The 13,872-nt window shown below is 40.4% G+C and overlaps 1 protein-coding gene across 6 annotated transcripts in view; it reads left to right on the top strand.

Moving 5' to 3' along the window:
• phf3 (PHD finger protein 3) overlaps positions 1-13,872 on the top strand; it is a 173,912-nt gene that overhangs the window by 3,086 nt on the left and 156,954 nt on the right. The window lies entirely within an intron of this gene.

Here is a 13,872-nt window from a genome sequence, read left to right on the forward strand (position 1 = left end):
ATTTTTGAAGCTCTTTTGTCATGGTATATGGTTTTTAATATGTCAGTTCCTACCTACTTTCCAGTGCTTTGGTATAGGGAGGTTAGTCCAGAAATTACTTGGTATTTGATCAAAATGTTACTAAAATTGACCTAAACATAACATAGTTGCATATAAAAGTAGACAACAATTAAATTAGTCCCAGATTCTGACATGTATTTCCTTGTTGCTTCATTTTTTTTTGATAATATATTTACTTGGTATTGTTTGCTATTTTATGTTAATTGGTGATGAATTAAATCTAATGTGTAGAAGGAAATTTAAATGGCTTGTGTTTGGTTCATCGTAAGGTCTTTTACCTCGGAGAAAATATTTCTGTCTTGTGTTCAGTAAGTCAGTAACTTGATGGACTTCTTTTATTTATCATTAACTGCATCGTTGTCAGGGTCATTACTCTTCACTAGCTGGACAAATAAAAATCCACATTGCTTGCGGTTCTGGGGCTTTTAAAATGAGTAAACAAATACAGAAATGATCCAGAAGTTTATTGGAATGCTGAATTTTATTTTTGGGTAGCTGGGACAAATAAGGTGGAATTTATGTTATATAAAGCTCTTGTCAGATGCTCTTACAGGGCACACCACCACAGGTCAGGCTTGGTTTTGGGGATTGGCTGATTTAGAGTATGTGGATAAAAGGGAAAGGTGGAAAACTTTTTGGAGAATAACGAAGATGTACCTAAGTGATAGTCTGTTCTAAAATATTCAATCACGGAGATGGATTACCTGGACCAGATTTGTTTCCTTGAAATTGGAAATTATATAAAAACCACATGAGATTGAGTTTCTGGCATCTGTACAGAGTAGCACACAAAATGCTGGAGGAACTCAGCGGCTCGGGCCGCATCTATGGAAGGAAATAAAGAGCCGATGTTTCGGTCAGAGACCCTTCATCAGCACGTGATAGGGATGCGGAAGAAGGTTGGGGGAGAAGAATATTCTTACTCCTTCTCTTCTCACCTGTCTGTCACCTCCCTATGGTACCCTTCCTTTTCTTTCTTCCACGGTCCACCCTCCTTCTTTGGCCGTTTACCTTTTCCACCTATCATTTCCCAGCTTCTCACTTCATCTACCCTCCATCATCTGGTTTCAGCTTTCACCTTCTAGTTTGTACTCCTTCCCCTCCCCTCCCCTCCCCTCCCCTCCCCTCCCCTCCCCTCCCCCCCCCACCTTATTTTGGCTTTTTCCCACTTTTCCAGACTTGAGAGTCTTGGCCCAAATTGTCAGGTCTTTTCCCCTCTCTCTCCATAGATGCTGCCTGACTTAGTTCTTCCAGTGTTTTGTATAGAAATGATTTAATTAGGATTATGATAATTGAAAAGTAAAGTAGATCAAGAAATTATTTCCTCTTCAGAATCCACGTTTGGCAAACTAGAACTGTAATGTTTAGAGACGATGTTATGAAGCACTACAAATAAAAGTACTGCAGTTCCATCTTGCCCTTCTACCCCTTACACAGAATAAAATAAAAACTTTGAAGGCAGATATTATTTGAAAATTAATGTTTTTAAGGAAACTAGTATCTTCAGATACGAAGCAAATCTGCCACAAATAGGTTGAACTGTCAAATAGTTTTTAAGAAGTCTAGGTGGCCTCCCATTCTAGTTTGGTCCTGATATATGAATGAGTGACTAGAATCTGCTTTAAGCTATAATTAGTAATTAGTCAAAGTTATGGCACTGTGTAGTTTAAGTACAAAGTCTGTATAATTGTGTCTGTTATATTAAGGATCTTTTATTGAGAAGACAAATTGAGTCTTGTTTTTCTTTTCCCTCTGCACTTTAAGGTAAATAGCACCTAATTGTAATGTGTTCAATTTCTGAGCATTCTAAACAAGCATAGTCTGAAATGAAATAGAAAACGCCAGAAATATGTCAGTGTGTGAGGCCTGAAATATTAACTTTTTCCTATTGTAGATGCTGCCGGAGCTATTGAGTGCTTCCAGAATTTTGTTTTTATTTCAAATATTTTCTACAGGGATATTTTGCAACATCTCTATTTAGTTGAACTCTTTTTTTCCTAGCATTCAGCTGCAAATTGCTGTTGCACTTCAAGCATAACAATTGGGATTTGGGGTCTTCATGAATCACAGAATGAATATTTTACTCACAAGCGAAGTTTTAGAAATTGAGTTGGGTGACATAGAATTTGGTGAATTAGAGTCAAATTAGACCGAGAAGAAATATGAGATGTTCGAAGTAAATTTATTATCAAAGTGCATATTGTCACCATATACAACCTTGAGATTCATTTTCTTGTGGGTATTCACAGTAAGTACAAGAAACTCAATGAGAGGCTGCACCCAACAGGATGGACAAACAAATAATGAGCAAAAGACAACAAACAATGTAAATCCAAAATGGGGAAAATAATAAATAGGCAATAAATATTGAGAATTTGAGAAGAAGAGTCTGTGAAAGTGAGTCCATAGGTTGTGGGAACAGTTCAGTGATGGGACAAGTTGAGTGAAACTGTTCTTTTTAGTTCTAGAGCCTGATAGTTGAGGGGTAATAACTGTTCCTGAACATGGTTATGTGGGTCCTGAGGCGGCTCTACCTCCTTCCTGATGGCAGCAGTGAGGAGAGAGCGTGGCCTGGGTGATAGGGGTCCTTGATGATGGATGCAGTCTTCCTGTGACAAATAAAGGAAAATATATAGTATGCTTTAAAATTTCAAATTTGTCTAAGAGATACTTTGCTAGTTATGTAATTGGAGAGGTAACAACATAGATCCTGTAACTGGAGGTAAGCCTTTGGAGTTTCCTGCCCCCTCTTCATTGCTGAGGTTCTATTGTTAATTAAGTTGCAAATATAGCAATTTCTTGGCACACAGGGTCTGCTGGTTATACATTTTTAGTGGCAGACAATTTATCAATATGATTTGCAATTCAGAATATGGTTTTCTTGCCTAGAGCTGAGGGGTAGTCTACAAATTATGCCATGCTTTTAGTAAAAGAAAATTCCCGCTGAACGTGTGAATTTAGTGTTTGCTGTTATTGTTTATTTGGTTCTTGCACACTGGTGTTCTGGAGAATTTGGTTGGTTTGGTTTATTGAATGAACAGTGATCAACATAAAACTTTGTCAAAATCAAATTCCTCCCAGCTTTTTGTTAAATTAAAAAGGATTGCATTTGAAAAATCCTGTAATGCATTGTTGAAGTGGAGAACTTAATAGCTGCTTATAAAATTGCCATTGAGTGGAATATATCAAGTTTAAAATGTTCATAATTTTTAACATTAGATGGTTTTGCATATAGGACATGGAACAGCACATCACAGTACAGGTTCTTTGGCCCACAGTGTTGTGCTGACCCTTTAACTTACTCCAATATTAATGTAACCCTTTCCTCCCTCAAGGCCCTCTGTATTTCATCTATGTGCCTATCTAAGAGTCTCTTAAATGTCAATAATTTATCTGCCTCTACCATCACCATTGACATTTACCACTTTTTTTTAAAAGAGGAAAAAAAACTACATCTATTCCACCCCCCTCCCCCCCCCATGTCCCCTTGAATTAGCCATTTCTGCACGGGGCAAAAGTCACTCTATGGATGCCTCTTTGCATCTTTTGCACCTGTATCGAGTCACCTCTCCTCCTCCTCCTCTTCTCCTAAGAGAAAAGCCTTGGCTTGCTCATAAGACATGCTTTTATAATCCAGGCAACATCCTAGTAAATCTCCCCTGCACCACCTTTAAAGCTTCTACCTCCTTCCTATAATGAGGCGACCAGAACTGAAGACAGCATTCCCAGTGTGGTCTAACCAGAGTTTTATAGAGCTGCAGTATTGCCTCGTGCGTGTTGAACGCAGTCCCCTGACTAATTAAGGCTAACATACCATATGCCGCTTTAACCACCCTATCAACTTGAACTTCAAATATAAGGGATCTAAGGACATGAACCCCAAGATCCCTCTGTTCCTCCATATTGTTAATAACCCTGCCATTAACCCGGTATTCTGCCTTCAAATTCGACCTTCCAAAGTGAATCATCTCCCACTTTTGTGATTGAACTCTTATCTACAACTTCTCTGGCCAGCTCTGCACCTTATCAGTCCATTTGTAGCCTACTACACTATCCACAGCACCAGAAACCTTCATGTTGGCTGCAAACTTAATAATCCACCTTAAATTTCATTATCCAAGTCATTTATAAAAATGACAAAGAGCAGGGTTTCCAGAACAGATCCTTGCAGAACACCACTGGTCACTGTCCTACAGGCAGAATATGTTGAGCACTTAGAATGAACTGCTGCTATGTATCATTCAATACCTTGTAAGATATTTATCTCTTTATATTTAATATCTCATAAATTATACTTTAAGGTAAGTGGTTTGATTCCTGTCTTTTGGAAAATCATTGATTTAGTTATTTTTGAGATACCATATTTGATCTTCTAATAACTTCTGATAAACTTGTGTGTTGAACCATGGAGTTAAAATACCAAGTTATAAACCAAGCTGTTATTAACGAATTCTAAAAGGAATTTTAATAACCAATTTTAGTTCCTGCCCTTGTAACTACAGTCGGCCCTCCTTATCTGCGGGTTCCGCATGCGTGGATTCAACCAACCGCGGATTGGGAAAACCCGGAAGTTCTCTCTCCAGCACTTGTTGTTTGAGCATGTACAGACTTTTTTTTTCTTGTCATTATTCCCTAAACAATACAGTATAACTATTTACATAGCATTTACATTGTAAAAGGTATTATAAGTAATCCAGAGATGATTTAAAAGTACAGGCTGTCCCCGTGTTATGAACGAGTTCCGTTCCTGAGTCCGCCTTTAAGTTGGATTTGAAGTCGGAACAGATACATCCAGTATTATTTAGTGTCAGTTAGTCAAACGTTTGTCTTAGTATATAGTACATATTTTACCTTTCTATGCATATAAAGCACTTAAGAAACGTATGTATTTCAATAATTAAACCACTGCATTGCTTAGTAGTAATTGTAGCTTTCAACGGGGCAGGGCCTTTCACATGCTCCATTAAAATTGTTCCGATGGTTGACCGACTGTAGCCTAACGTTTTTCCAGTGACCGATGGTGTTTCACCTCTTTCCAATCACTTTATTACTTCCACTTTATTTTCAATCGTGATTATATTCATGAACAGAAATACTGTGGATTCAGAGCTGCTCCGGGTCCTAAAGACCACCACACTGGACAGGTTAAATAAGGGACTTGAGCATCCACGTTTTTTTGGTATCCGCGGGGGGTCCTGGAACCAATCCCCCGTGGATAAGGAAGGCCGACTGTACTGTCCTTTTTCAAGCTGTTTCCTGTCAAGTCCTTGGATATTCTGGCATCTTCCAAGTGCCATTGAACTTCCTGATCTTATTTCTTAGATCAGGTTATTCCAAGACAGCTCTTATTTAAATTGTAAAAAACAACCTGCATGACTGTGACAAAGGCAAATTATTCCTTCTGAACATTTTTTGACCCATTTCTGCAGTTATTATTGTGATTGATCCATGTTATCTGTATGTAAAGCTCTCCATTGTGCTGAAATGCAGTTGCCTGTCATGTTTTTTAAAAAAAATTCCTGTTTTATATTTTGGAGTCTGAATGGTTTTTATACCTTGTCAGTATAGGTGAGTCCTTCAATCCTTCCAGTTTTTCACCTACCTGATGCAGGTTGATGCTATTTCTTTTGAAAACCTTTTTTTCTACATGACAGCTCTACTCTACTCAATAACTCCTCAACAAAAAATTATCTGTGTCTGTTGGCACAATTAGAACATAGAACAGTACAGTACAGGAATGGGCTCTTCAGCCCATAATGTTATTATGCTGAACCAATTAAATGAGTAATCAAGTTGCTCACTAAATTAATCCCCTCTTCCTACACAATATCCACATCTTTTCACTTTCATTGCATTCATGTGCCTATTTAAACATAGTTTTAATATAGCTGCCTTCACCACTACCCCAAACAGTGCATTCCAGGCACTCACCACTCAGTGTGGGGGGGGGGGGGCGGAGAGGAAAAAAAACAACTTCCAATGTCTTTGAACTTCCCCCCCTCTCTAATGCATGCCTTAGTATTAGACATTTCAATCCAGTAAAGAGATAGTCTATGCCACTCATAATCTTATAAACCTCTATTAATCTCCCCTCAGCCTTCATCGCTCCAAAGAAAACCCTCGTTTGTCCAACCTTTTGTTACAGCACATGCCCTCTAATCGAGGCTGCATCTCAGTACATCTCTTCTCTCCAAAGTCTGGACATCCTTGCTATAATAAGGTGACCAGAACTGCATTCAGTATTCCAGATGTGGAGTACCTGGAGTTTTATAAAACTGCAATGTAACTTTCTGACTTTTGAACTCAGTGCTTTGACAAATAAAGGCTAGCGTGGCAGACCAATTGAATAATTACTTTGGTTCTGTCTTCACTAAGGAGGACATAAATAATCTTCTGGAAATAGTAGGGGACAGAAGGTCCAGTGAGATGGAGGAACTGAGGGAAATACATGTTAGTAGGGAAGTGGTGTTAGGTAAATTGAAGGGATTAAAGGCAGATAAATCCCCAGGGCCAGATGGTCTGCATTCCAGAGTGCTTAAAGAAGTAGCCCAAGAAATAGTGGATGCATTAGTGATAATTTTTCAAAACTCTTTAGATTCTGGACTAGTTCCTGAGGATTGGAGGGTGGCTAATGTAACCCCACTTTTTAAAAAAGGAGGGAGAGAGAAACCAGGGAATTATAGACCGGTTAGCCTAACATTGGTGGTGGGGAAACTGCGACAGTCAGTTATGAAAGATGTGATAACAGCACATTTGGAAAGTGGTGAAATCATCGGACAAAGTCAGCATGGATCTGTGAAAGGAAAATCATGTCTGACGAATCTCATAGAATTTTTTGAGGATGTAACTAGTAGAGTGGATAGGGGAGAACCAGTGGATGTGGTATATTTGGATTTTCAGAAGGCTTTTCACAAGGTCCCACACAGGAGATTAGTGTGCAAACTTAAAGCACACGGTATTGGGGGTAAGGTATTGGTGTGGGTGGAGAATTGGTTAGCAGACAGGAAGCAAAGAGTGGGAATAAACGAGACCTTTTCAGAATGGCAGGCAGTGACTAGTGGGGTACCGCAAGGCTCAGTGCTGGGACCCCAGTTGTTTACAATATATATTAATGACTTGGATGAGGGAATTAAATGCAGCATCTCCAAGTTTGCGGATGACACGAAGCTGGGCGGCAGTGTTAGCTGTGAGGAGGATGCTAAGAGGATGCAGGGTGACTTGGATAGGTTGGGTGAGTGGGCAAATTCATGGCAGATGCAATTTAATGTGGATAAATGTGAAGTTATCCACTTTGGTGGCAAAAACAGGAAAACATTATTATCTGAATGGTGGCTGATTAGGAAAAGGGGAGGTGCAACGAGACCTGGGTGTCATTATACACCAGTCATTGAAAGTGGGCATGCATGTACAGCAGGCGGTGAAAAAGGCGAATGGTATGCTGGCATTTATAGCAAGAGGATTCGAGTACAGGAGCAGGGAGGTACTACTGCAGTTGTACAAGGCCTTGGTGAGACCACACCTGGAGTACTGTGTGCAGTTTTGGTCCCCTAATCTGAGGAAAGACATCCTTGCCATAGAGGGAGTACAAAGAAGTTCACCAGATTGATTCCTGGGATGGCAGGACTTTCATATGATGAAAGACTGGATGAACTAGGCTTATACTTGTTGGAATTTAGAAGATTGAGGGGGGATCTGATTGAAATGTATAAAATCCTAAAGGGATTGGACAGACTAGATGCAGGAAGATTGTTCCCGATGTTGGGGAAGTCCAGAACAAGGGGTCACAGTTTGAGGATAGAGGGGAAGCCTTTTAGGACCGAGATTAGGAAAAACTTCTTCACACAGAGAGTGGTGAATCTGTGGAATTCTCTGCCACAGGAAACAGTTAAGGCCAGTTCATTGGCTATATTTAAGAGGGAGTTAGATATGGCCCTTGTGGCTAAAGGGATCGGGGGTATGGAGGGAAGGCTGGTACAGGGTTCTGAGCTGGATGATCAGCCATGATCATACTGAATGGCGGTGCAGGCTCAAAGGGCCGAATGGCCTACTCCTGCACCTATTTTCTATGTTTTCTATGTTTATGCCTTCTCAACTACCCGATCAACCTGTGCAGCCACTTTCAGGAAACCATGAACTTGAACCCTATGATCCCCCTGTTTCTCAATAATGTTAAGGGACTTCAAAAAAGTTTCAAAGGTTCATTTTATTGTCAAAGTATGCATGTACAATACAACTCTGATATTCATCTTCTCCAAGTAGCAATGAAATATCGAAAGGCCAGGGGCGTTGTTGAAGGAAAAGACATCAAACACCTCCCCAGCATGAAAAGAAAAAGAAACAAAACTCGCAAAACCCCCAAATCCCCATCCCCTGCCCCCACAGATAAAAACAGCGATGATAGCAATCCCTGACTCCCCTCATTCGTAGAAAAGAACAGCAATAATAGCATCAATCCCCCAACCCCCCCCACACAAACAATTAACAGACAACCCACCCGCCAATCGGCTGCAAGAAAGAAAACACTGAAAAACAGAAGGAGACCAATATAAAGTACAGTCCAATAATCACATAAATCTCAGAATATCGAAAACATCTTTCCATCAGTATATGAGGAGAGCAGCAGCACAAACTCAGTCCTTCCATTAAGAGTGATAGCCACGACGGATCTAAATGCTGCCAACCCAGTTGCTGACCTTTGTTGTTCCGGTGGTCTCCGATGGGAGTGATTGCTGACCCCTCCGCATTCACCTGATGCTTCAGTTTTCTTTGTTCGCCATTTCGAGATGGAGGTCTTCGTGACCTCACATCTAGTCTCTGTTCCTTTCCATGAGTCAGCCATCAGTGCACTGTCTCTAAATTTGATCTACCAAGGTGCAACATTTCAAATTGGAGTGGGTTAAACTATATTTGCCATTTCTCCACCCATATATGCAACTGATCTATATCCCGTTGAATTCTCTGCCAGTTGTCTACGCTTAACACAGCACAATGAATCTTTGTATCATCTCTAAACTTATTAATCCACCCATCTGCGTTTTCATCCAGGTCTTGTATGCCCAGTGCAGATCCCTGCAAACACTGCTACCTGTGGATCTTCAGCAAGAATGAGCACTACCTGTACTGAATCCAAAAGGCTAATTCACCATTGATTCCCATGCATCTTAAGCCTCTGCGTGAGCCTTCCATGAGGAACTGTATGTTATCCTTGTCTAACATTTAGTACTATGTAGAGATTTCTTCCAGTTAAATATTAGGAAATTTCCAAACCATTGTCTTCAGTCTGTGCCACAAAATTATTCCTAAGGCTGTGACTCCATATCACTTGCTTGGAGCTAAACCAGACTGCCTGCAACCTTGATATAATTTGGTAACCTTAAGTGAAGTTTTGCATTGTGTTGTGCTAGCTTTTAGACTGCCTCTTACTACCTTCATTCTGTGATCCATTTTGACATGCTTTGTCCCATCTGCTGAAGCACACATCTATGCTACACCCTATCCTCGTGATATGCGGGGGGATAAGTTCCTTGAAGTTGACGCATAATGTGAAAACGCATAATGTGAATAATTACTTAAATGGAGAAAATAGGGATGCGTTCTGGAGGGCTTCCTAAATATGTTATATCTGTAATTTATTCACATTTTCATACCAATACGACACAAAAGCAGTACCACAAGGCAACATTTGTATTATATTTCATCAATTTAAGGTAATATTCAATGTAATAAATCATAGAAAGTTAGCATACTAGGGTGTACAGTACTCACCAACAGTGGCAGGTGTGTTCGTTCCGGGAGATGAGTGGTTGTTGTGGTGTCGGCAGCTTTACCTGGATGAGGTGGATGGTTGTGTGTCTTCAGGATCATCAAAGGCAGCAAGGGGTGAAGGAAGACTGACAACTCTCAGAACTGCTGGCAGCAGGAGATGATATTGGTTTGAAGAAAGTGGTGAGGGTGGTTTGCTTGGGAGCATTTTGTTTTTCAGCATAAATTTGCTTGTAGGGAAGAAGACTTGATTGCAGGGAATGACTGAAATGCTGACTCCGTTCTGAACTTGGGTCCATGTCCATCATCATTTGGGCCAAGTGTTCTGCAGCCTTAAAAAGTTCTGCCCGTTGTTTTACCGTAAAATCCTTTACCTGCAGCTCGACACTTTCTTCTTCATCGTTATCACCTTCAGTCTGAGTTAAACGCAGAAGGTCATCCACACAATTCTTCATTATGAGAATCCAGGAGTTCTACCATGTCAACAGTCTCAGGATCTGAGAATCCTTCCTCACCAATTTTACGGCCCAGGGCCACGCAATCCTGGACAGCTGCAGTAAAGGCTGGAAAGTTCTTGAGGGTGTGCACACACTCCACCCAAATTGATTTCCACGCTCCATTGAGAGGCTTCTTACTCGAACCCTTAAGAGCATGGGGATTTAGTGAATGGCAAACTGAGAGGCTTAATCTTACAGTCTCCTTCGGAGTTGGAACACGTAAGTAAAGTCAATCTATCCTTTGCTGCCTTGAAACCTGACGCAGTTTTTTCATCCTTATGTAAATGCGTTTCGGCATACGCTTCCAAAAAAGCCCGGTCTCGTCTGCATTAAATACCTGCTTTGGTGTGTGCCTAACTCAGCTATCATAGCCCGCAACCGCACAGGGTAGCATCCCAGAGCTGTGTTACCTTCACCTGACGCCGCCCTGTTTATAATTTCCAACTTTTTTTTTCCAAGTGTTAAAGCAGTTTTCTTTCGCTTGGCTGATGGCCCAGGACTAGACATCAAAGCTTAGGAGCCATAGTTAAATATTTCAAGCACAAAATCACTGCACCATAGGTAAAAATAACAAAAATTTAAGAGCGCAAGATCGCACATCCGTATGTTGCCAAACCAATGCGAGACTGGCGGGAGTGAGACTGTGAGGCGTGCACGCGTGACTTGTATTGGTGGGAAAGCGGTGCTTCTTGTCCCAACAATGAGACTGTGAGGCATGCGCACGTGACTTGTATTGGTGGGAAAGCAGTGCTCTTTGCATTACTGAGTTTTGGAAGCATATAAGGAGAAGTTGGTAGAAATAGGTTCCTCGCATAACTGTGAATCCGCATTGTCTGAAGACGCATATAACGAGGATAGGGTGTACTTCTACATTTGTCCGTTTAGGTAAGTTCTAGGCTTCTGTCCTCCATAATCTTTTCACTAAACTTGCACTGCTTCTTTCAACCCTTGCATGCTTGCTGACATAAAATGCCTCTGGTTCATTGTCAAATATTTTTCACGCTCGTGTAATATTTGTGACATTTTGCTCAGCGAAAAGCAGTTCTATAAATGCAAGTAGTATTTTCTACTGCACTGCTAAAGAATTAGAATCGGCTTATCAACTTAGTTTGTAGGCTTTGTGTTCTAACATTTCAGTTTGTTCCTCCTTTTACACTTTAATGTAATTGGTGTAATGACAATAAATCACAACACTGCAGAATGAAATAAATGATTAGTTTTGACATCACAAGGTCATTTTTGGATGGGAATTATAATAAACTTATTCATTCTTCTATGGACATTTGATTGGATTGTATTAAATTTTGACCTATGATCAATAGAAAGCATGTTTTATTTAGGATTCTTCAGAATTGAAGATAGTGATGCATCTATTTCGTTAGGTTAATCATTTTGTTGCTCAAGTCCATAAGATTATGAAAACATAATAAACTTCATCCCTAAACTTTACTTGTTTGAAATCAGCAAAAGCTGCATCCGTTAGTTACTCTGACTAGTTGTTAACCAATAAACTTATTACATTTAGAGGAAAGCAATTCCTACAGTCAGTCGTTAGTAGCAAATATGACTATGTAAAGTTTTAAATATATTTTAAGTTTGCTTCCAACATTGCAATCTAATGTCATTTTTAATGAATTTGACCTTTCTGAAATTGATCTAAAATTTTATTCTTTTGATCCATATGAAATTTTATTCTTGGCAGAAATCATAAAATTATTAAAACATGCTGTTTTATGATTCTTTTAGTAATTTAATGCAGGGGTCCACAACCTTTCTCGCACTGCGGACTGGCCGACCCGGGGGAGGGGTGGTGGTGGTAGGGTTGCCAATGAACAAGAGTAGCAGTCAATTACGTTGTGTTTACCCCGAGAAAGACTACAATGACCATGAAGCCTTGCGCGGGTACAAGTGCGCATGCGTGTACGTGCCGATTTTTTTTTCCCTACAAATTGGTTTTGGCGATTTTGTCGGGGGGGGGTTAATCACGAACACAATATAGGTGATCAGTGGCTAATATACTCAATTTTGTTTCTAAAAGGGTTTATCAAACGAATTTGATATTAAACACACAGCGTATATTTTCCTTCCATGAATATAGCGATAGGTCAATTATCAGGGGAGGTTGAAGTAAGTGCTGAACGAACTTCCAGTAGAAGTGGTAGAGGCAGGTTTGATATTATCATTTAAAGAAAAATTGGATAGGTATATGGATAGGAAAGGAATGGAGGGTTATGGGCTGAGTGCAGGTCGGTGGGACTAGGTGAGAGTAGCGTTCGGCATGGACTAGAAGGGCAGAGATCGCCTGTTCCCATGCTGTAATTGTTATATGGTTATATAAGTCAATAGCATCATAACATTTTAAGTAACGTTTGGATATTAAACACACAGCACATATTTTCCCCGTATATAAAATCATTGCAACACACCAGTATCGCTGAATCAGTGGGAGCCCTGGGCTTGTTTTCCTGCAACAAGATGGTCCTATCGAGGGGTGATGGGAGACAGTGATACTCGAAGGAGGTTCCTTATGTCCAGTCTATTCTGTAATTTAGTTTTCCTTGCATTCATTGCAGAGATATGTTGGAAATGGAGGCAACGTTTTCAGTGCTTTTGTGGCTATCTCAGGATATTTAGCCTTGACTTTGATCCAGAATGCCGGCAAACATGCTTTTCAGCCTGCCGTCATTTGCAAGCTCGAGGAGTTAACCTCCTTTCCGCACTGACGTGGATGACGCGCGGGTAATGACCTCGCAGGCGTTCAAGCTCAATAGTGCACGTGGCAGGGAATGAGGAAAGGTGCAGCTGACTCCTATCGGCAAATCATATCGTTTCCTCGTGGCCCGGTAGCGCATGCTTTGCGGCCCGGTGGTTGGGGACCGCTGATTTAATGGATTAAATGTTGAGTATCTGAAAGTTCATAGGAGAAGAGCTTGAGTGAAATTATTGTGGAGTCTTCTAAATGATTAGTGTTGCCTGCTTCATTGGTAAAATCAAAGTTAATACTGAGTTATTAACAGTACACAACTTGTACACGTTGTTAATATAGACTATAATTCATTTTAATTTATACTGTCATTGAATAGATGCCACTTGTTCTTGTTTGTCCATTCCGCATTCCTGCTACTGAGTTTGAAGCTTTTGGCAATATAGGAGGGAGTCACCAGTTCATGTCTTTTTGATAGCAGCTTTGGAATGCATTGGCTTCTAAAAGTGCTCTGAACTTTGTGCAAGATAAATACAAAATATACAGAAAATTGTAATTTGTCACATCATAAGTCTTTTGAGGAGAATTTGTCTCTCTGCCACCTAACTATGAAGGGCACTTACTACCTGTTATGCCACTGGTGTTTAGGGCAGCATTGGAAGGTCCTCCATCTGTGGCAGTGTTCAGGGCTTCCTTCATTGTGTCAGTAGCTTTGTCTCGGTCTTCACTATTGTCAGTTGTGCATGTCCCATGAGGAGACTCAGGAATACCGTCACACTCAGATGTAGAAGGATTCTTCATTGCTCTTTCCATAACAGTTTTGTTTTTACCAGTCAGGGTTGCTAGCCC

The sequence above is a fragment of the Mobula hypostoma genome, chromosome 2 (assembly GCF_963921235.1).
Source record: "Mobula hypostoma chromosome 2, sMobHyp1.1, whole genome shotgun sequence".
NCBI classification, from domain to species: domain Eukaryota; kingdom Metazoa; phylum Chordata; class Chondrichthyes; order Myliobatiformes; family Myliobatidae; genus Mobula; species Mobula hypostoma.